This window comes from Rhinatrema bivittatum, chromosome 1 (assembly GCF_901001135.1).
Source record: "Rhinatrema bivittatum chromosome 1, aRhiBiv1.1, whole genome shotgun sequence".
NCBI classification, from domain to species: domain Eukaryota; kingdom Metazoa; phylum Chordata; class Amphibia; order Gymnophiona; family Rhinatrematidae; genus Rhinatrema; species Rhinatrema bivittatum.
This window is the reverse complement of record NC_042615.1, coordinates 471,440,014-471,463,701: the sequence shown is the minus strand read 5'-3', so window position 1 is coordinate 471,463,701 and position 23,688 is coordinate 471,440,014. Positions and strand designations below refer to the sequence as shown.

General features: G+C 42.9%; 1 protein-coding gene across 1 annotated transcript in view; it reads left to right on the top strand.

Annotated features, from left to right (window-relative positions):
* Positions 1 to 23,688, top strand: part of LINGO2 (leucine rich repeat and Ig domain containing 2) — a 1,615,267-nt gene that overhangs the window by 1,566,412 nt on the left and 25,167 nt on the right. The gene's annotated exons all lie outside the window — the stretch shown is intronic.

Sequence of the window (23,688 nt, the reverse complement as noted above, 5' to 3'; positions counted from 1 at the left end):
TTCATTCCCACAATGCCTCTGGAGGTGGCCAAAGTCCGTCCCCCCCCCCAAATGTTTTTAAGTTCAGAGCCCTCGGATACAAATCCTGTCTCCAACCTCCCAACCCCTCCCCTTTATCACAAAATTGCCCCCTGCCTCCAAGGCCAGTGCTTCACCCCCTACTCTCTCCCACCCTCCCGACCCACCACTAGGTCCAGAACCTATGGAGCACTCCAGGCTCCCATTAGACCACCAGGGCAAGTTTGATAAGTCGGGGGGGGGGGGGGGGGGTTAGGAGAATGGGCTTGAGGAGGGCAGCCTCTGGTGGGTGCGATTTTGTAACAAAGTGGAAGGTTGGGGTGGGGATTGTTCTGAACTGAAAAAAACGTTCTTTTGGGAACTTCTGCTGCCTCCAGGGGCAGCAGCGGTGGGCGGGATAACGCTCTGACACACTTGGGGGAGGAGAGGAGTAACTTTTGGTCAATCAGCCCCTTTAAAAGATGGAGCCAGGAGCAAAAGCAGATATTAACATGGGGTGTCGAGCTCCAATATTGCTGAGAGCAAATTCCTCCTCTCCTGTTACATGCAGTTTAAAATGCAGTCTACTCTCGTTCTCTAATGAGTGCTCTCGAACTTCATTGCCATCTCCGTAGGAGCTCCTTGCAACCCACTGCTCAGCAGGCTATGATGCAATTGAAAAAATCAGCCTCCACGGGTTTCTCTTTCTGGAGCTGCCTTTCAAGACTCCTCCTGGGCTTTGCATTCTTAGAGGACCCAGCCTGGCTCTTCTTTCAGAGCTCTGGGACTCCGCTGTTCTGCTGTGATCATTCCCGATGCAGTGATGCAGTTACTCACTGGCTCCAACTCTGGCCCCTGGTGTTCTCCAGCTGCTTCCCCTGCAACTGCCTCTGAATTGTGGTGCCAAAGATCCTGGCATCGTATGAGGAGTTCAATCCTGTAAGGTAGAGAAGCTCAAGAGGACAGCTGCTAAGGACTGTGACATCCAGGAACAAGAGTGCTGCCTCTTGGCAAGACCCCCATGTATTAATAATACCTGACTGATTACATTTTAACTTTTAAAAAAAGACAGGCATCCCAAAGAAATGCTTGTTTAACCTAGTGCGTGAATATGCTTGGATCACATTTGCTCTTGCAGAGCAGTAACTTTATTGAAGTTCCTGAAAATTCATAATTTCACAAACTAATTTTTTTGTCACTGATATCAGAACAGACTTGGTTAAATGTCTTTTTCGGCCAACTCTGCTCTACAGAACCAAATCACTTAAGACCCACACGGATCCAAGCAAGCATCAGAATCAAGTGAAGCTAACAAGCCAGCTCTTTCCTACCAGAAACTATTCTGAATGAAATGAATGTTCAGAAGTAGGTCAGCTGTGCTCATTTTGCATTTTAACAACCTAGTGAGCTGACTCTACTGCATTAAAAGAATAATGATTGTCTTAAAAACATTTTGTGGAAACAGGTACAGCTTCTGTACATTCTCCAACCCATAAGTAATTAGTGCTCATCAAGTAATCCTTTTCTTGCAAAAGTATGTGAAATGTGGGGCTGGTGTCAAACTTCTTGTACTAATGTGCATGTTTGGGATGCCATGAATGCAATTAGACAAAGTAGGGCAGAAGCTTGAAAGAAAATGAAACGTATAAGGTAGCAGTAAGAATCATCTGCAGAGAGTTCAAAGCTTGTAACATAGAAGTGAGATTTTAAAAAAGAAAGGGAATAATCACGACACAAAAGATCTCTATGTACAGTACTTAGACTAGGGCTTCTCAAACCTGTCTGTGATGCCCTGGTGATTAGGTTTTCAGTAGGAATGTGCATTTGTTTAAAACAAATGTGCATAATGCAACAAATAAGGCCAATTTGTTTCATTCGGGGGACTATGAAATGAACTAGGCGACCCCTAAATCAAACGAACCTTGTTGCTTTCATTTTAAATGACTGCATTGGGCCAAGGCCACGGCCTCTCCTAGGGTACAGACTGAGGTCCAAAGCCCAGTCATGATGCCAGCACCTCAGCCTAGGCCTAGACATAAAATCGAAGCTGGGACCTCGCCTTGGGAACAGGGCAAGGCCTAAGGTCAAATGCAACACCGGGGCCTCGGCCAAGCGCCCATGAACAAACTTATCTGATCCATCTGGTATCTGCAGAAGCAGCCAGATCAGGTCCTGATGCCCGACCCTCAGCATAGGCCAGAGCCCATACCCAGGCCTAATTCTGCAACTTAAAAAAATAAAATCAGAACAAGAACAACAAAAATCATCATCATAAACAAAAGAATGATAACTCCCAGTATTACAGTTTCTTTTCCATCTCCAAACTTGAATCAGTGTTCTCTCCCCAATGGTTGGAAAGTGCATCAAGTGATAAGGTAGGAAGATAAAAGCCAAAACAATTTCTCCCATCAAAAATAGGAAAAGCCAGTACTACTTCTGCCAGCAACTATTTTTCTAAATATGTATAGAGAAGAAACCCAAGTGAAATTAATGCCAATAAGAAAAAAATGTAAATTCCACTGAAAACCTGTCAACCTTAAAGCAAGTCAAAAATGTTAAGGTATGACCTTGATAGTAGCACTCCGAGACTGCATCTATAAATCAGACGACTGATATTCCATATGGTGCTATCAAACTAAACATGAGGTCGGGACTATATTTTGAAAAAAAAAGTCTTAGTAATACTCAACTCTTCACAATAATTTTTTGTAAATTTTGATGCACATAAAATCACTTTAGCACAAAGTCCACACTTGTCTTTCAGAGGTCTTTGTTGAACTTTGCTGAATGACTCGGAACTCCCCTGGAAAGGCTGGAATGGAGTGAACTCAAATTGAAGAAATACTCTGACACTGCCACGTTTCGAGAGCGTAGGTGTCATACGCTCCGAGCAGCTTTAACTGATATTTTTTGTAAGACTACTATTTATGGAATGAAAGACGCTATTGCTTAATTAGAAACTTCCTGAAGCAGAGAGCAGATGGACTAGCAGACTTTGTAATGCAACCACTGCAGTATCTACACTATATCGTGTTAATTGGCAGAACGCTCAGATGCCGGTGTCTTTCTGAGTGAGGGCAGCCAGATTCCTCCTTGGGTTATCCCCTTTCATTTTCCTTATGTCCTCAACCACATCCTCTCATACTGCTCTGTAAAGACCCTTCCTGACACAGAAGACAGATGGCTCTAAACATGCACCCATGTCAGTTTTCTCTTCTCCTTTCATCTCCTCTCCTGGAGTATAGCAGTTCTTCAAGGTCTTCTCTCTGTACTGACAACAAACGCCCAGCACCAGACTTTGTTGTGTAACCCTAGGATGCTAGCAGGAAGAGTCAAGAGGAAAAGAGATCCAAACATTTTAGGTTTAGCATCCGCATGCTATTCAGCATGCTTCAGTAAGCAACATGCTTATGCTATTTAGCCAATGCATTTTCAAATTTCCATAGTTGATAATAGCACAAGTATGCTATTTCTTATATTTTATAACTATGAACAATCTTTTTTGCCTCACCTGTTAAGTGTAGGGATGTGAATCGTTTTTTGATGATTTAAAATATCGTCCGATATATTTTAAATCGTCAAAAATCGTTAGGGCCACGATACAATACCAATTCCCCCGATTTATCGTTAAAAAATCGTAAATCGGGGGAAGGGGGAGGGCAGGAACTTACTTGCCCTAAACCAATGGCAGGAAAACCGGCACACTAAAACCCCCTAAAACCCACCCCCGACCCTTTAAATTAAATCCCCCACCCTCCCAAACCCCCCCCCCCAAATGCCTTAAATTACCTGGGGGTCCAGCGGCGGTCTGGAACGGGCTCCTGCAATTGAATTGTGTTGTCTTCAGCCGGCGCCATTTTGCAAAATGCCGGCCGCAAAATGGCGGCGGCCATAGACCAACACGATTCGACTGCAGGAGGTTGTTCCGGACCCCCGCTGGACTTTTGGCAAGCCTTGTGGGGGTCAGGAGGCCCCCGAAGCTGGCCAAAAGTCCTGGGGGTCCAGCGGGGGTCCGGGAGAGATCTCCTGCCGCGAATCGTTTTCCGTACGGAAAATGGCGCCGGCAGGAGATCGACTGCAGGAGGTCGTTCAGCGGGGGTTCCGGACCGCCGCTGAACGACCTCCTGCAGTCGATCTCCTGCCGGTGCCATTTTCCGTACGGAAAATGGCGCCGGCCATACGCGTGGAACCCCCACTGAACGACCTCCTGAAGTCTATCTCCTGCCGGTGCCATTTTCCGTACGGCCATACGCGTATGGCCGGCGCCATTTTCCGTACGGAAAATGGCACCGGCAGGAGATCGACTGCAGGAGGTCGTTCAGCGGCGGTCCGGAACCCCCGCTGAACGACCTCCTGCAGTCGATCTCCTGCCGGCGCCATTTTCCGTACGGAAAACGATTTGCGGCAGGAGATCGCTCCTGGACCCCGGCTGGACCCCCAGGGACTTTTGGCCAGCTTGGGGGGGCCTCCTGACCCCCACAAGACTTGCCAAAAGTCCAGCGGGGGTCCGGAACGACCTCCTGCAATCGAATTGTGTTGGTCTATGGCCGCCGCCATTTTGCGGCCACCATTTTGCAAAATGGCGCCGGCTGAAGACAACACAATTCAATTGCAGGAGCCTGTTCCGGACCGCCGCTGGACCCCCAGTTAATTTAAGGCATTTGGGGGGGGGTTCGGGAGGGTGGGGGATTTAATTTAAAGGGTCGGGGGTGGGCTTTAGGGGGTTTTAGTGTGCCGGTTTTCCTGCCTTTGGTTTAGGGCAAGTAAGTACTTCCCTCCCAAAGTTGATGAAGTATTAAGGCATTTGGGGTGGGGGATTTAATTTAAAGGGTCGGGGTGGGTTTTAGGGGGTTTTAGTGTGCCGGCTCACGATTTTAACGATTTTCATGATATTTTAAACACCCAAACGGCAACAATACGATTCCCTCCCCCTCCCAGCCGAAATCGATCGTTAAGACGATCGAGGACACGATTCACATCTCTAGTTAAGTGGCTTTTTTAATGTGCTCATTACATTGTTTTGTGAGCCCATGATAAAATTAATATTGCACAAGTTTTATTCCACCAACCACAATAGGTATGAGGGCTGTGCTGTAAAAAGTGACAAAGTGCTTGCAGGAGCATTTTGAATTTTTGAATTTCTAGCCTGCCTTTTCAAATAATGCTCAAGGTGGGATGGATGAAGGCATGAGTGCTGAAGGTGTAGGTGATTCAGTGATGGAGCCCTTATATGTGATAGATGAGGATCCAGTGGCGAGTGTTCCTAGCCTTGTTAGCCTAAGTGACATAGTAATATAGTACATAATGGCTTCAAAAGACCAGTTGGCCGATTCATTCTGTTCAACTCTTCCTCTTCAGTACTTTACCATCTTGGGTAGGTGAGCACTCAATTGCTTAAACAGCACCAACTCCCATACCCACCGCCTATCTTCTCAACCCTGATCTCTCATTGCCTTCAACAACTCTCCCAAGAATGTCCCTGTCTTCCATCGATTTGTTATCCCTTTCCAACCCTTTACCACCAAGGGGGGGGGGGGGGGGGAGCGGGCTGCAAAATTGCGAGGCAATGACAGCAATTCATAGATTGAGGATTGCATGATATACATAATAGAAAGTGACTGAGATCCTATGAATGTGATCCCTTAATAAAAAGAACAACTGTGAGTAAAGGAAACAGATTAAAGATTGTGTAGAAGGAAAAAGTGAATTTGTTTTCATTTGAACCTTTGCTGACCTTATGTGCTAGCAGTTCCTCCTGCCTTGCAGCTTGTTGAGGCATCAGTCATTTTTTTTCTATATGTGCAAATGCAAGGTTTTTATCAGTCGATACCTATAGGGCTTGTGCTAGCAAGTACTTCAGAAAGTATGCAAATTAGATAGTATGGCAATGGGACAGAGTTTTTGGCTTCTTACCCTTAGATCACACATCATAGCTCGAGCACATTCAGTGTGGTTTCTCTGCCATTTTCTATAGGTGCTTGAGGTCACTAGGACTACTAGATATGTCCAAATAAGCATAATTAGGCTCATGTAAAGGGAAATAAGACAACTAATGCATTCCATGACATGGATCAGAATGGGTCCCTCCAATGATTCATTATGCTCCTATTACTGCTCTAGTCACCTCTGTTCAGCCTCTCATTCAGCTGCTGATCCATCTTTGAATATCATATATTTTTATTTGCTTCTGCTTTCTTTTTCCAGCTGCAAAATGAGTGAACCATCCCCTACGTCTTTAGCAGGCAGGGTTTATGATTGTGATAGATGACTATGATTTTTTTACCCATCTCTAACTGTCTATAATACATTTGTAAGTTAAGAAAGATAGCACACCACGTTAATACACATCATCCCCGGGCTTCAAGCCTGCCTTCTCTTACCTGTTTCTAGAATTCATAATATATGTTTGTATAAGTGTCTGAGAGAGAGCGAGAGAGAAAGAACTGCTATCACAGCAATAATGAAAGACTAAACAAATATTGAAAGTCTTTCCCAATATCTCGGACACTGGGAATCTTTAGTAGCATTCATGATATATGGGACTTTGGTAGCCCTTCATGTGTATGCTTCTAACTTTTCTATTCACTCAGCTGCTGCCTGAGAAGTGTGTGGTTTTGATTATTTTTTTTTTTACTTCTTCTTATTTCCATGCTGTAACAGCTCAGATTAGCTTTTCCACAACATTTTTTATAATTATATACTCAAACTAAATTGGAATAAAGAAATACAAAGGACAATGCAGAAGGTAGAAGAATTATCGATCAAACAGGCTGCTATTGCATTTCTGACATCAAAATATACCACAAGACTCACAACACAATCTTGGATTATTGCTTACAAGGGAATTTGCAGAAGTGGTTTGCCAAGAAGGAAAAAAAAAAGTGGCAAATTGAAATCTGACCAAACATAACTTGGAAATGCTTAGTTATGTCAGAGCCAAAATCTTTTCAGCAAAAACTGATTTACCTAGTTAAGGTGAACAAATCTGAATCTGACAGAAATTCAGTGTGAGCATTTTGCTGAAGTCTTCTATTGAATTAGATTTTGTTGTTTAATTTAGATCATTGATTAAAATCATTGACTTCTAAATTTAAATGGTACCTCAAGGCATGTAGTTTGAGATTAGCCTATGGAATTTATTCAGCTTTTGCTAAGAGAACTTGGCTTTTCTATATCAAAGACCACAAACTGGTTTGGAAAGAAAGCAGCCAACATTATTTGAATTGTGAAGTAAAATGTTTGGGGTGATGGACAGGTTTACAAGGACACACAAAACATAGCAACAGATATAATCATATGGCTCATCCCATCTGCCCACACCTACGCTTAGCTTTACAATCCCTTTCTCTCCAATAGAAATCCAATGTGCTTGTCCTATGTTTTCTTCAAGCCGGCTTCCTGGCTTTTACTATTGCTGATCTTCTCCCTGTTTTGCCTCCTTTAGATCATCAGAAATAATCACCCCAGATCCTGTACTTGTTTTGTGCACAGAAGAATTTCACTGCCTATACTGTACTTATCCCTCATAGGTAAAAATCAGTACATACAAATGTAAATAGCACAAACTTGCATAAATGCTAGAGATGTGAATCGTGTGATCGATCGTCTTAACGATCGATTTCGGCTGGGAGGGGGAGGGAATCGGATCGTCGCAGTTTGGGTTTTTTAAATATCGTGTAAATCGTGTAAATTGTGTAAATCGAAAACCGGCACACTAAAACATCCCTAAAACCCACCCCGACCCTTTAAAATAAATCCCCCACCCTCCCGAACCCCCCAAAATGCCTTAAATTACCTGGGGTCCAGTGGGGGGGAGGGGAAGGGGGAGGGCGGGAAAACTGGCACACTAAAACAACCCTAAAACCCACCCCGACCCTTTAAAATAAATCCCCCACCCTCACAAACCCCCCCAAAATGCCTTAAATTACCTGGGGTCCAGAGGAAGGGTCCCGGTGTGATCTTTTACTCTCGGTCCTCCATGCGTTGTAGAAATGGCGCCGGCGCTACCTTTGACCTGTCATATGACAGATCAAAGGTAGCGCCGGCGCCATTTTGTTTTTTTGTCCCCCGACGTCAGGAGCGTAGGAGATCGTTTTTCCGTACGAATCGTGTTGCCGTATGGCCGGCGCCATTTTGCGCAAAATGGCGCCGGCCATACGGCAACACGATTCGCAGTAGGAGATCGTTCCGGACCCCCGATGGACTTTTGGCAAGTCTTGTGGGGGTCAGGATGCCCCCCCAAGCTGGCCAAAAGTCCCTGGGGTTCCAGCGGGGGTCCGGGAGCGATCTCCTACGCTCCTGACGTCGGGGGACAAAAAAACAAAATGGCGCCGGCGCTACCTTTGACCTGACAGGTCATAGGTAGCGCCGGCGCCATTTCTACAACGCACGGAGGACCGAGAGTAAAAGATCACACCGGGACCCTTCCTCTGGACCCCAGGTAATTTAAGGCATTTTGGGGGGGTTTGTGAGGGTGGGGGATTTATTTTAAAGGGTCGGGGTGGGTTTTAGTGTGCCGGTTTTCCTGCCCTCCCCCTTCCCCTCCCCCTTCCCCCGATTTACGATTTTTTAACGATAAATCGGGGGAATTGTTATTGTATCGCGGCTCTAACGATTTTTGACGATTTAAAATATATCGGACAATATTTTAAATCGTCAAAAAACGATTCACATCCCTAATAAATGCTATGTTATAAACCTAAGAACATAAGAACATGCCATACTGGGTCAGACCAAGGGTCCATCAAGCCCAGCATCCTGTTTCCAACAGTGGCCAATCCAGGCCATAAGAACTTGGCAAGTACCCAAAAACTAAGTCTATTCCATGTTACCATTGCTAATGGCAGTGGCTATTCTCTAAGTGAACTTAATAGCAGGTAGTGGACTTCTCCTCCAAGAACTTATCCAATCCTTTTTTAAACACCGCTATACTAACTGCACTAACCACATCCTCTGGCAACAAATTCCAGAGTTTAATTGTGCGTTGAGCAAAAAAGAACTTTCTCCGATTAGTTTTAAATGTGCCTCATGCTAACTTCATGGAATACCCCCTAGTCTTTCTACTATCCGAAAGAGTAAATAACCGATTCACATCTACCCGTTCTAGACCTCTCATAATTTTAAACATCTCTATCATATCCCCCCTTAGCCGTCTCTTCTCCAAGCTGAAAAGTCCTAACCTCTTTAGTCTTTCCTCATAGGGGAGCTGTTCCATTCCCCTTATCATTTTGGTAGCCCTTCTCTGTACCTTCTCCATCGCAATTATATCTTTTTTGAGATGCGGCGACCAGAATTGTACACAGTATTCAAGGTGCTGTCTCACCATGGAGCGATACAGAGGCATTATGACATGTTCCGTTTTATTCACCATTCCCTTTCTAATAATTCCCAACATTCTGTTTGCTTTTTTGACTGCCGCAGCACACTGAAACGACGATTTCAATGTGTTATCCACCATGATGCCTAGATCTCTTTCTTGGGTTGTAGCACCTAATATGGAACCCAACATTGTGTAATTATAGCATGGGTTATTTTTCCCTATTTGCATCACCTTGCACTTATCCACATTAAATTTCATCTGCCATTTGGATGCCCAATTTTCCAGTCTCACAAGGTCTTCCTGCAATTTATCACAATCTGCTTGTGATTTAACTACTCTGAACAATTTTGTGTCATCTTCAAATTTGATTATCTCACTCGTCGTATTTCTTTCCAGATCATTTATAAATATATTGAAAAGTAAGGGTCCCAATACAGATCCCTGAGGCACTCCACTGTCCACTCCCTTCCACTGAGAAAATTGTCCATTTAATCCTACTGTTTGTTTCCTGTCTTTTAGACAGTTTGCAATCCACGAAAGGACATCGCCACCTATCCCATGACTTTTTACTTTTCCTAGAAGCCTTTCATGAGAAACTTTGTCAGAAGCCTTCTGAAAATCCAAGTACACTACATCTACCGGTTCACCTTTATCCACGTGTTTATTAACTCCTTCAAAAAAGTGAAGCAGATTTGTGAGGCAAGAATTGCCGTGGGTAAAAGCCATGCTGACTTTGTTCCATTAAACCATGTCTTTCTATATGTTCTGTGATTTTGATGTGTAGAACACTTTCCACTATTTTTCCTGGCACTGAAGTCAGGCTAACCGGTCTGTAGTTTCCCGGATCGTTCCTGGAGCCCTTTTTAAATATATGCAAATATATGCGTAAGAGTCCATGAGTAAATTTGTGCATGTAGAAAAGGGACAGGCCAAGGGCATTCCTGCGTGGGGCCAACTTTTTTGTGTTTTTATTTCTGTTTTATAAGGAATTTACACATGCAAATTTGGAGGCTCACTAAAGTATATTTACATTTGCTCTATATGTGCAGTAAGTGATAGTAAACATCTTAAAAGTGAAATAATGGTGGTGGGTCTGGGAGAAATGGGGGTAGTTGAGGCTGAAGAGCTAGGAGGGCCTCAATGACCTGCAGATGGATTGGGCAAACTGGTAGACTAATTGGTAAAACTGGTAATTTCATTGTTGTGCCTGTTAGAAATCTCCCGACTTACACATATAAAGCTCAACTTATAGGGGGTAAATGCATGTAAATTAAGCAAGTAAAATTTCCATGCATATATTTTTAAAGTTAGAAAAATATGTGAATATAGCAGTAGCACACCACTTAGCCACATAAATTCTGATTTATCTGGCTAAGTAGCAGCAAAGCTACTTAGCCTAATAAGTCTGAAAAGTGCTACTTATCTGGCTAAGTCAGATATCTGGATTAGTTTTAAATAGTGCTACTTATCTGGAATAAGTACTCTAAGACTTATCCATCTGTCTTCCTTATCTAGATAAGTCATAAATAGAGCTACTTATCTAGATAAGAAGGACCATTTAAGACTTATCTGGCTATTTATTTATTTATTTATTTAACAGTTTTTTATACCGACCTTCATAGTAGATAACCATATCGGATCGGTTTACATTTTAACAAGGGTAAACTGAGGTAAGAATTCTGGTAAACAATAGATAACAAAGGAAAAAGGAATAAGTCAAAGATACAATCAACAAGGAATGGAAAAACTTGGAAGCTTAAGACAAGCTGGAAGGAAGATAAAGGCAGGTAGAATAAATATAACGTGATACGAATAATTTAACGGGTTAGAGCTTATGCTTTAACCTGGAAATGCCAGTGTCCATTGTTCAGGAGGAAGTGTGTCGAAGACCTTGTAGGAAGTGAGGCTCAAACTAGTGATTATCAGGTGGATCTGGGAAGGCTTGGTGAAAGAGCCACGTCTTTAGTCTTTTTCTGAAGGTTAAGAGGCAGGGTTCCAATCTGAGATTTGCTGGGATGTTATTCCAGATAGATGGGCCTGCTATTGAAAAAGCTCTGTCTTTGGTCATAGAGAGGCGTGTGGCTTTAGTATATATGACTTAGGTAGATAAGTAGTGGTTTTCAGACTTATCTAGCTAAGTAGCTGCTTAGCTGGATAAATCTGGATAAGTGCAATATTTATTTATTTAAAATGTATAAACTACCTATTAACAATTCTAGGTGGGTTACCTAAAAACATTCATAATATTATATATTCACATAAAACAAAACATTGAAAACAAAACAAAATTACACGATAAAATAACAGTAAACATGACAGCATCTATAATATATATTTGCTCGATATTTTCACATGTGCAAACATTGCAGGGTTCATTTTCAACATAACCTACATATAAAATATACGTGAAGGTTCTTAAATAGTAGAGTTTTGCCTGCCCATTTACACACATATCGGAGTGCGCGCAGCTGTTTGAAAGCTATCCTCCTGGTTTTTACAACCCAAATGAATGACCCTGTATATTTTTAGCATAAAAAATATTAACTGCCAGACTCTGGACCATTTCTCAAGCTTCATTAGTTCCTTCCTCATGCTTCCTCATGATTCAGTCTTGCTCTCTCAGTCTCATTACCTCAGCCCCCTCTCCTACTTCCATCTCCACTCCCCAGCCACCGAGTCACCAGCAGTCTCACTTCCTCTGTCCCCTCTCCCCTTCTTCACTCTCCACCTCCCAAGTCTTCAGCAGTCTTACTCCCTCTGTCCCCTCTCCCCAACTTACAAAAGACAGTTGGAACCCATTGGTCTTAGGCCTTTTGTAACATGCATTGGGTGTGGGCTTGGCCCTCAGAAAGCCAATAATAAACAAATTACAATATATTAAACCTCCTATACTAAAACAAAACTAACTACTGGCACTCAGACAGTAATAACCCTACCTATACAATGGCAACACTGCAAATATTGCATTAGGCCCTAAAACACTAACATACTATTTTGTAAACAGATAGCTGTACCTAAAAATATTATACAAAGGCTTTTAAAACTATATAGGTCCCTTCTTCAGATGTCAGATTGAAGACATTCACATCTAAAGATGGGTTCCATATTGGCTCAATAGCTCATTCACAATATTTTGGATAATACTTACATAGATCCAATAAAAGCTATCACAGTCTGTCAAGAATTCAATTACATAGAACAGTCACTACTTCAATCCTGTATCTAAGTCTTCATTTATTAAATTATTTATATCTCAATCTTCATTTATTAAATTATTGCTTTCTTACTTCAGACATCCTAATTACATCATATCTTCTTTAGGTCTTTTCACAATATAATAAGTAGATACGATATAATTAGGTTGTCTGAAGTAACATATGATATTGTGGTTCAGCAATAAAAAAGGAATAATTTAATAAATGAAGATTGAGATATAAATAATGGTAGAGCAATTTTAATAAATGAAGACAGATACAGGATTGAAGTAGTGACTGTTCTATGTTATGGTTTAAGGTATTTATGTAATTTTGAACAGTCTTTGGTGCTTTTTGTATATTATATGAATTCAGTTACGCCAGGAGACAAATCTGCCAGGACTCAAACATAAACTACTCAACCCAGAAAAGAGCAGCACTGCAAATATTACATCAATAAAATATTTTAAAATAGCAGACATATCAAATAACATCCAACAATTCAAACTAATAGGGATCAGTGGTGTAGCAAGCGGGGGGGGGGGGGGGGGGGGGGGGGGCAGGGAGGCCAGGCTGTAGGAGGCACCCGGAGGAAGAAGAGGAGGAGGCCCGTGGCCGCCAAGAGAGGGCGGTGCCATCAGCAGTGAGCCAGGATGTTCCGGACTGCTGGGGAAGGTGCATGTGGCTGCCAGTGGGCCTGATCCCACTAGTGGCTGAAAAACCGGCACACTAAAAGAACCCTAAAACCCACTCCGACCCTTTAAAATAAATCCCCCACCCTCCCGAACCCCCCCAAAATGCCTTAAATTACATGGGGTCCAGAGGAAGGGTCCCGGTGTGATCTTTTACTCTCGGACCTCTGTGCGTTGTAGAAATGGTGCCGGCACTACCTTTGACCTGTCATATGACAGGTCAAAGGTAGCGCCGGCGCCATTTTGTTTTTTTGTCCCCCGACGTCAGGAGTGTAGGAGATCGCTCCCGGACCCCCGCTGGACCCCCAGGGACTTTTGGCCAGCTTGGGGGGGCCTCCTGACCCCCACAAGACTTGCCAAAAGTCGAGCGGGGGTCCGGGAGCGATCTCCTACCGCGAATCGTTTTTCCGTACGGAAAATGGCGCCAGTCATACGCCGTATGGCCGGCGCCATTTTCCGTACGGAAAAACGATTCGACTGCAGGAGGTCGTTCCGGACCCCCGCTGGACCCCCAGGGACTTTTGGCCAGCTTGGGGGGGCCTCCTGACCCCCACAAGACTTGCCAAAAGTCCAGCGGGGGTCCGGAACGACCTCCTGCAGTCGAATCGTGTTGCCGTACGGCCGGCGCCATTTTGCGCAAAATGGCGCCGGCTGTACGGCAACACGATTCGACTGCAGGAGGTCGTTCCGGACCCCCGCTGGACTCCCAGTGACTTTTGGCCAGCTTGGGGGGGGCCTCCTGACCCGGCGCCATTTTCCGTACAAAAAAACGATTTGCGGTAGGAGATCGCTCCCGGACCCCCGCTGGACTTTTGGCAAGTCTTGTGGGGGTCAGGAGGCCCCCCCAAGCTGGCCAAAAGTCCCTGGGGGTCCAGCGGGGGTCCGGGAGCGATCTCCTACGCTCCTGATGTCGGGGGACAAAAAAACAAAATGGCGCCGGCGCTACCTTTGACCTCTCATATGACAGGTCAAAGGTAGCGCCGGCGCCACACCGGGACCCTTCCTCTGGACCCCAGGTAATTTAAGGCATTTTGGGGGGGTTCGGGAGGGTGGGGGATTTATTTTAAAGGGTCGGGTGGGTTTTAGGGTTCTTTTAGTGTGCCGGTTTTCCCGCCCTCCCCCTTCCCCTCCCCCTTCCCCTGATTTACGATTTTTTGACGATAAATCGGGGGAATTGTTATTGTATCGCGGCTCTAACTATTTTTGACGATTTAAAATATATCGGACAATATTTTAAATCGTCAAAAAACGATTCACATCCCTACTAGCTAATGGTTGTGCCAGCCCTTCTATGAGGACTTGTCTGGATGTGATGTTGTATCTGCTTCTCTTTGTGTCTGTGTGTATCTTATTGCTCCTTTTAGCAACCTGAAAAGAATCAAAACTGGAATTTTGAGCTTCTGGCTGGCAGTGTGATTTCCCTGCTATTTGGAAAACTGTTCAACAGTTGACTGGTCAGTGAGAGATTTTGACACACACACACACACACATATATATATATATATATACATTAGGGATGTGAATCGTTTTTTGACGATTTAAAATATCGTCCGTTATATTTTAAATCGTCAAAAATTGTTAGGGCCACGATACAATAACAATTTCCCCGATTTATCGTTAAAAAATCGTAAATCGGGGGGAGGGGGAGGGGGAGGGCGGGAAAACCGGCACACTAAAACATCCTAAAACCCACCCCGACCCTTTAAATTAAATCCCCCACCCTCCCGAACCCCCCCAAAATGCCTTAAATTACCTGGGGTCCAGCGGGGGTCCGGAACGGCCTCCTGAAATCGAATCGTGTTCAGCCGGCGCCATTTTGCGCCGCCATTTTGCAAAATGGCGGCGCAAAATGGCGCCGGCCATAGACCAACACGATTCGACTGCAGGAGGTCGTTCCGGACCCCCGCTGGACTTTTGGCAAGTCTTGTGGGGGTCAGGAGGCCCCCCAAACTGGCCAAAAGTTCCTGGGGGTCCAGCGGGGGTCCGGGAGCGATCTCCTACCGCAAATCGTTTTTCCGTACGGAAAATGGCGCCGGCCATACGCGTATTATACTGTATTTTTAAAAAAATGTCTTGTTCCTCTCTTGTATTGTATTAGATATTTTTTTTCTATTTCTGCCTTTGCTATCTTGACTTCTTTCCCAGCTTTTCATGGCTTTTCCAGATATTGTTGCCTATCTTTCTCTTTCTGCAATTTCTTGTAGCTCATGAATTCTAACCTTTTGTCCCTTATCTTTTCAGGCACTTCTTTAGAAAACCATAGTGCATTCTTATTCCTCGTACATGTATTTGTTTTCCCTAGCAAAAACGTTTGATGCCCTTACAATAACTCCTTTTAGTGTTGCCCACTGCTTTTTTACTTCCCTTTTCTTATCCCATCCAGTTGATGATTCTTTGAAGTAGCCCCTATCTTAATAAAGATAGTTTTCCTGAAATCCAGGACTCTCATCCCTGCTTAGAAATTTTTAGGTTTGTTTTTGTTTTTTTTGTTTGATTTTAATTGTTTTCCTACATGTAGCCCTAAGAAAAGATAAGAATGTTAATTTAGTTTCCCAGTATAATTGAACATTAGAAATGTCATACATGTCCCTTGTCATAAAGAACCATCTAGTAAATATGCTGTATTATATAGTACATGCTATATAATACAATAAGATTCCAAGATGCTGTAAGTAATAGAAAGAGAAAAAAGTATATATATTTTTTCTCAGATTATCCAGATATTAATTCTGTATGCTTTGTAGAAGAGATGAAGATAAAAGTCCATGCTTAGCATTAATGGATGAGCAATTGATCCTTTTCAGTGTTTTATTTTCTCTCTTGATACATTACTTTATTTACCTGCCCCTAAGCCATGAGCAGGTGCACATCTGGCAATTTCATACTCTGTTGGAAGCTAATTAATAATAATTCAGATAAGGTTAATACCTCTCTTTAGCAAAGGCTGTGAGGATCAATGTGAGCTGATCGTAACCTGCTATGTTAGAATAATGAATCTTTCTTATTAGAGAAGATATTGTAGAAATGGGTACAACCTCTGTATATTGTAAAACCTGAAAATAATTAGTGCTAGTCAATTAATCCTCTTCCTACTTATTCCCAGACAAACCAGTTCAGCTGTCTGAGCTCCATAGAAATTCATAATAACTGTTTGAAAAATTAGGGTGTGTTTTTTGAATCGCTGTGCCATGCTCCTGAACTAAGGTTACTGCTCTTTGAATAACACAGACTAATGCCAGAGTAGCTAAACCAAATCAGAATGTAACCTCATTGGGAATTGTCAGTTATCAAATAATTATAATCATCCTCTTTCACGTACACAAAGAAGCAATAATTAGTTCCTGTGTACATTTATTTGTCATAGGGATAGATACATTTTAAGATCAAGGTAAGGAGGAAGTTGGTTGTAAATTAAGGGACTAATGTGTCCCATAGTGTAGGTATTGAGAAAACTAGGTTGCACAGTAAGGATTGCAGAGTCCTGCATTTAACATATTTATATACTGGAAATGTGCATGGATAAACATTTTGGTTCAGTTCATTTGGCTTAGTAATTCATTCCATTTGGCTTGGAACAAAAAAAAATATTAATTTTCTATGTCATTCATTTATTTTTTTTCTCAATACAATCAATGGGGAAAGCAATGAAAACTATTTTGGGGCTAAATAAATTGGGGCTTTCTATTCAAGTTTAGAGAAATGTGCAAGTAGATATCAGCAGGAGGAGGAAGAGCACATTAAGATACCAAGGGTGGGACAAAATAGCATCAGTAGGCAAAGGTACCTCACTTGGCAAATCTAAATGAACAGATCAAGGCACATGAGAGGGGAAAAGGAGCACTGACAGTGACAACAGCACCCAAAAGCACTAAAAGAGAGATAAAATCAATAGATGAATCCTTGCACTTCTGGGAATCTTGCCTTACCTCCATCAACTCCATGCTATCCAACCTTCACTTAGCCCTAAACACCTCAAAGACTGAACTACTCTTCATCACCAATCATCCTGACTGTACTCCCCATCACACACCCCAGAACACAACCGCAGCCCAATACCAACTACATGCCGTAAGAGACCTGGGTGTCCTCATTGATCATCACCTAACATCAAATCTCTCCTCCAGGGAGGCTTCTACAAACTAAATGTCCTCAAGAAACTCAAACCCCTACTACACACCCAAGACTTCCGTACAGTAGTCCAGACCACCATGCTTACTAAACTGGACTGCTGTAACTCCCTCCTACTCAGTCTGCCCACATCCACCATCAAACCACTCCAGATTCTTCAAAACTCCATGGCCAGAGTCATAACTAATACCCGTAAAATGGAACATATCACCTCTATCTTAAAGGACCTGCATTGGCTACCCATTCCCTTCCGTTCACAATACAAAACCCTGACCATCCTTCATCGTTCATTACACAATCTCAGCCACCCCTGGCTAGACGAAATGCCTCGTCTCCGCACCTCTGACCGCCCCACTAGAAGCACCCTTGCAGGCACCCTACACACACCCTCTCTCAAGTCTGCGCATTTGTCTATTACCAGAGAGAGGGCCTTCTCCATCGCTGGTACCTCCCTCCCCACGCCCCTCCGTCTAGAGCCATCCCTGCACAAATTCAAAAAAGGAGTCAAAGCATAGCTTTTCAAGCAGGCATATCCTGACACTAATCAAACATAGACCTGCACCCTCTTGGCATCCCCTTCTGCCTGCCCCATCTCACCCTGCTCTCCTTCCCCCTTACCTTTCCTTATCCGCCCTCCTGCTCGTCTCCCCTTTCCCTCATGCACTCTACAAACAGCCAAAGCTCTCTGAACCACCCTGATAAAGATATTGATGTATAGAATATTCATACCCTTTATATCCACCCCAAGGTAATAATGTTACATAAGATGTATTTAGTTTTTACATAAGTTGTACATAGTTATTTCTACAGTTACTTTACTTTGCTTCTCTCTGGTCTATTACCATGTACCCAGTTTTCCCTACCTCCTACTATCAGATTGTATTTTCCTCCTTTCAGTTCAATGTAAACCGACATGATGTGCCTACGAATGTCGGTATAGAAAAGCCTATAAATAAATAAAATAAATAAATAACGAATATCAATAGCAGCAGCATGAACATCTCGAGGCACTAAAAGAGAGGTAAAAAGCACCACCAACAAGAGTGACACCCTAAGGCACTAACAAAGTGGAAAAGTGATCTAGTGATTGTGTTAAGAATACCCCAAAGCACTAAAAGACCAGCAAAGGAGCACCAACAGTGACATAAACACCTCAAGGAATCATGAGAGAAGGACAGCAGCAGAAAAAAATGGCAGGAAATACCCCAAGGCAGTGAAAGAGGGTCAAAGCAGCACAAAGTGAAGAGCACCTCAAAGCTCTAAATGGTAGAGGGTACCAACTAAAGTGATATGAAGACCATCCCCAAGGCACCAAGTGAGGGGTAAATGACACCAAAACTGGCATGAAAACTCCAAGGCACTGTGAGAGGGATGTGAGGGCTATCTTGCTGTGACATCTGTCACCCCATTGATCACTAAGGTTGATTCAGCTACTCTGGCTGAGTAGGTAGGTGAGTTGGTGTCCCTTTCCTCTCTCATGGCTCCATGTTTATGCTTCTGGAAGTTATGCATTTGGTCACAAGGAGCTTTCTGTATCTGATTGAAGAAGTACATGTCCTCAGGCAAGATTATATGAGTAGTTGTGCTGGTCTGCTAGAAACTCCAAATCACTACATTAGGAAAAATTATCATGATCAGTGACCTGAAGGCATAGAAAACTTTGGAGAAAGTCCATAATGGTAATGATGTGCAAATCGGACCTCAAACCCATGTTTAGGTCAAAAGAGTAATAGACTCATCTAGAAGCCAGAAGATGGTGAACTTGCTATCCCTGGTCAGGGAAAAGCCAGAAGAAATCTTGTCAGGAGGTCTTTTAATGGTCCTGAAGTAGTTTCCCTATAGCATCAAGTGGGTAAGCAAGGGATGGGACAGATTTGAATATTTGTTACTTGAGAGGAGGAAAGTAGCTGCAATTATGTTACTATTTCATTTTTTATTTAATTTTAAATATTTCTAGGCCGCCCAATATTGAAAGCTCTGAATGGCTTCCATAATGTTTATTTATTTATTTAAAAGTGTTTGGATACCGCTTTTACAATTGAAAATTAATCAAAATAAAATCAAAATATGCAGAACAAAATAACAAATTGCTGCCCTGGAAAGGTCTTACATCAAACCTCCTTAAGTAATCTATCACTCAATCGCTGTCAGGAAATACAAGCTGAAAAAGAAAAGTCTTCAGCATTTTTTTAAATGATTTCACACATATTGTGAAGAAAATTCCAACTAAACCAAAGTTTTATTACAGATAAAACTAAAAATTACTTGCCAATCAGGTTATAATGTATATGTCTTTCTTTTAGCAATTTAGATGAATTCACAAGGGACATCCCTAAGATTATATGCAGACAGATTTGCTAATTATCTTTGCAAATAATGCTTGCCCTCAGGTCCAGGTAGGCCACACTTGAAGATAAAGATGAAAGCAGGGAGATGTAAGTCAGTCAGGAAACCAGGAAACCTTCATGATCATAGTCTCTTGATCTGGGTCATAATTATTTCATATGTAATTAATAGACCTGTCACAGGAGGGACATATAGTGTACTTTTCCTAGAATTTTGCCTGTTTATAATTGACATATAGCTGGGGGGAGGTGTACTCTGGGATACATCTCAGAGCTTTCAGCTTTTTTACTTGGCATTGTTGGTTGAAGATGCTGTTGCAATTGTTATGTCTTCCTAGTAGTCTGAGTCTCCAGTTGTTGGTTCAGTGAATAATAAGCAATGGTCTTTGCAAGTCCTTGGAGACCTGAACATCTTGCATAGCCCACAATTTAGATATTGTTTACAATTGCTCTTTCATTATTGTCATCTTCAGCAGTTTCCTGAGCTTTCTTTAGTTTCCATGTTTGTTTGCTCTGTAGTTAGCATGAGTTGTTGTGACAAAAGTCCATCTTTAGCCAATAGATTTGGATCTGAAAAGCTAAGCACTAGAAGCAGTGTATAAGATGCTATAAATTTGTCTGTATGCCACACATTCCCTCTGATGACACTGAATAAAAGCATCAATGAAATGAGGTGTCAAATTAGATAAATGCAAATAATAATACATGAAATGTAAATACTTAATAATCATAATAAAAAAGAAAAAATGAAATCTAAGGGGCAGATTTTAAAATGTACGCCCGATTTTATAACATGCGCGCACAGCCGCACATGTTATAAAATCAGGGGTTGGCGCGCACAAGGGGGTGCACACTAGTGCACCTTGCGCACGCTGAGCCCTCGGGGAGACCAGCTGGCTTTCCCCATTCCTTCCCCCCTACCTTCCCCTCCCTTCCCTTCCCTTCCCCTACCTGTCCCGCCCCCAGCCAAAAAAAAAAACCAAAAACCTTTATCTGACAATAAATAAATAAATCTTTTGAAAATAGGCCCGGCGCACGTAACCCCCTTACACGTGTAAATCCTCTGAAAATCTGCCCCTAAATGTAATATATTATATACAAAAAAGTGAATGAGTATCTAAATTAATGTACACAATCTAAATAACTTATAGCTAAAGAATAATCTAATTAGCTAATAAAAATTAAAACTATAATCTCAATCTACATACTAATTAAAGAAATGTTAATAAGAAGGTAATAGTAACAGTAAATAAAGTAATGTGTATAAACATAATCAAGGATAGTAATTTTCATTTAACAATATAATTCCTCTTGATGAAGTGTATAAAATAAAGATTGCATGTAAGAAGATTCTAGTATTAAAGAAAGATAAGCAATTTTCTACAGGTCCAACAAATCATGATCAATAAAACAACAAAAAAAACACCCCAACTTGAATAATAAACATAATAACAATAGAATTAATTATTAAATAAAAATTGTGATTTGTTGTTGGAGAAAATTCAAACAATGTTTCCCACCAGGAAACCCGACCAGGTTCATATAAATTATCCACAGCATGAGAAATACATCTTTTTTGGATGGAGATGTTATGCTGAACTTGAGTTTCGGTCTGTTGCATTGTGGTAATGTGGTACTATAGTGATGTAATTCTGTAAAGTTTTAGAGCTGGCAATAAATGTTGTCACCAATGCCAAATTGAATAGAGTATATTGAAAAGAAAGGGCAATTAATGAACAAGTCCCATTCCAATGGATGGCATTAGGGTGGAGAAATCATTTACACACGTATTTCAAAAAATCAACAGTCTTACTTCTGAAAATCAATATCATGTGGGTAAGCCTGCCCTACTTTGAAAATGTGGGTTAAAGTACATGAGTACTTTTTACTCACTCATTTTAGTCCTATGTGTACAGTTATAAAATAAACTTCCCTGTGCCTGACATTCATGAGGAGGAATGATTAACTTATTTAGATCAACTTTCAATTTGACCATAATGGAACTATTTTGGAAGTGCCAGAAGAATAGAAAGATGAAATATCATAGTTATAACACGTTCATGACATGTACTTACTCCCACAGCTTTTTTATGTAGCATACTAACTATTAGAGGTGTGAATCGTGTTATCGATAGTCTTAACGATCGATTTGGCTGGGGGGGGGAGGGAAATCTTATCGTCGGGTTTTTTTGTTTTAAAAAATCGTTAAAAATCGTAAATCGGGGGAGGGCGGGAAAACCGGCACACCCAAAAAACCCTAAAATCCACCCCGAACCTTTAAAATAAATCCCCCACCCTCCCGAACCCCCCCCCCCCCCAAATGTTTTAAATTACATGGGGTCCATTGGGGCTTCCCGACGTGATCTCCCTCTCTCTCTCTGGCCACGGCTGCGTTGAGAAATGGCGCCGGTGGCCCTTTGCCCTTATCATGTGACAGGGCAAAGGTAGCACCGGAGCCATTTTGTTTCCTGGCTCCCGACATCACGCCTGCTGGAGATCGCCGCTGGACCCCCAGGGACTTTTGGCCAGCTTGGGGGGGGGGGCCTCCTGACCCCCACAAGACTTGCCAAAAGTCCAGCGGGGGTCCGGGAGCGACCTCCTGCACGCGGGCCGTATTGCCAATTTCAAAATGGCGCCCATGCTACCTTTGCCCTCACTATGTCATACGGGCGACCGTCGACCGACATTTTGGGGGGGTTCAGGAGGGTGGGGGATTTCTTTTAAAGGTTCGGGGTGGGTTTTAGGGTTTTTTTGGTGTGCCAGTTTTCTCGCGCCCTATTTAACGATACAATACAAATGCCCCTGACGATATATCAGGGGCATTTGTATTGTATCTGCACTCTAACGATTTTGGACGATTTTAAAATTATCTGACGATAATTTTAATCGTTCAAAAACGATTCACATCCCTACTAACTATACACTATAAACTCACAAACAGTGACTTTAACATGTGATACCTAATTGACAGTATTGCATTAAAACAGCATTGTCTGTAAAGTTCAATAAATCACATATTGTAACCCTTATCCATTATCTGCAATATGTGTGTGTATGTGTATGAAATAGCTTCAGGAACCTCCATTTTTGCAAGGATCCATCTGCCAAAAGGAATCAGTTACAGGTCTCATCTGAGCAGTTTCTTTAGTTTCTCAGATATTTAAGGGTAAACAGTAACTAATGGTCGAAAGATATATACAAGCCGTTAAGCCTGTTAAAACGGGCTACATTAAAAACATTTTCAGTCTATTTTTGGACACTTCACCCGTCTACACTTCTTATCCCTCACTCCCCCTTCCCCTCGCTCATTCACCTCAGTCACTCATCCTCCTCCCCCTCGGTCACTCACCCCCCCTTCCCTCCCCTGCCCCCACTCAAACTCCCTTCCCTCACCTTCCCTCCCCTTCCCTCATTCTCAACTCCCCCATCATTCTCTCTCCCACTCCCTCCCCTTCCCTCACTCTCACCTCCCCTCTCACTCTCCCCCTCATTCTCCCTCCCCCTCCCCCTCCCCTCACTCTCACCTCCCCCCTCATTCTCCCTCCCACTCCCTCAGTCATTCCCCACCCACTCTCAATCCCCTCCCTCACTCTCAATCCCCACCCCCTTCCCTCTTATGCTCTTCAGCGTGGTCTGCTCATGGAGACGGGAGGTCTCCAGAGATCCCTCCCCAGCGCGCACCTCAGCTGCTCCATGTCACCGCCACCACATTTCCTCCCAATATCGTTGCTGCTGCTCCTCCCACCTATTGTAGCTCGGCCCGCCTGACACTCGCATACCGCTGCTGCTCCGCCCGATATCGTTGCCACCGATCCGCCGCTGCTGCTCCTCCCAGCGCCATCTTAGTTCCGCTCTGACCAACATGCTCTCCCGCCCGCGCATGCGCAGTAGAGCTGCTCTCTACTGCGCATTTGCGGGCCGTCGGTCAGAGCCCATTTATAAGGTAGATATATATAATTTTTTTTTTTGTCTTGCAGCTGAGTGCAATACGGGTATCTTGAATACACTGTTAA